Consider the following 1,051-nt stretch of genomic DNA (forward strand, 5'->3'; position numbering starts at 1 on the left):
CATCCAAATTGTCAAAGAAGAAGTAAAGCTATCTCTGTTCACAGATGACAAGATCTTATACATAGAGAACTGAAGAGACTTAGCAAAAAAAAAAAAAAAAAAAATTACTGGAACTAATAGAAAGCTTCAGCAAAGTTGCAGGATATGAGGTCAACATACAAAAATCAGTTGGCTCTACATCAACATAGATACCTCTGAAAAATAAATAAGGAAAACAATAGCACTTACAATAGCTTTTGCGCTCTTAAAAGCTTTCAAGCAGCCATCTAAGATGCAGCTGTTGGTCTCCTCTTATCTGGAGTAAATAAGTGTGAAGAAAATCAAAGTCATCTGGAAACTATTCGTCTAAGGATAAAATGAACCATAAGGACTTCAGCCTTCAGGACCCTGACACTGGAACTAGATGGTGCCTGGCTACCAATGCCAGCAATAATGGACTCACTACCAAAGATTGGCTGTCAGCCCAACAGCAGAAAGACTGACATGCAGAACACCTACCTTAAGGAGATGCACCCCTTAGATCAATCATCCATGAGACATCAGAGAGGCAGCATCCACATAAAGGGCAAGCTGGACAGACAATAATGCATAGATAAGAATGGCACGGGGGGTGGTAAGCATAGGAAGGAGAGGAGAGGAGAGTTTTTATGTTTGGGAATGGAAATGTTGTTGTTGTTGTTAGGTGCCATCGAGTCGTTTCCAACTCATAACGACCCCATGAACAGCAGAACGAAACACTGTCCAATCCCGTGCCAGCTCCACAATCCCTGCTATACTTGAACCCATCATCGCAGCCACTGTATCAATCCATCACGTTGAAGGCCTCCCCCTCTTTCGTCAACCCTCCACCCTACCAAGCATGACAGCCTTCTCCAAGGAATGGTCCCTTCTGACAACATGACCAAAGTAGGTGAGATGAAGTCTGGCCATTCTCGCTTCCAAGGAGCATTTCAGGTGCACTTCCTCCAGGACAGATCTGTTAGTTCTTTTAACAGTCCATGGTACTTTCAGCATTCTTTGCCAGCACCACAACTCAAAAACATCAACTCTT

Source organism: Orycteropus afer, unplaced genomic scaffold (assembly GCF_000298275.1).
Source record: "Orycteropus afer afer isolate SDZICR_OR568_19922 unplaced genomic scaffold, OryAfe1.0 scaffold00086, whole genome shotgun sequence".
Classification (NCBI taxonomy): Eukaryota; Metazoa; Chordata; class Mammalia; order Tubulidentata; family Orycteropodidae; genus Orycteropus; species Orycteropus afer.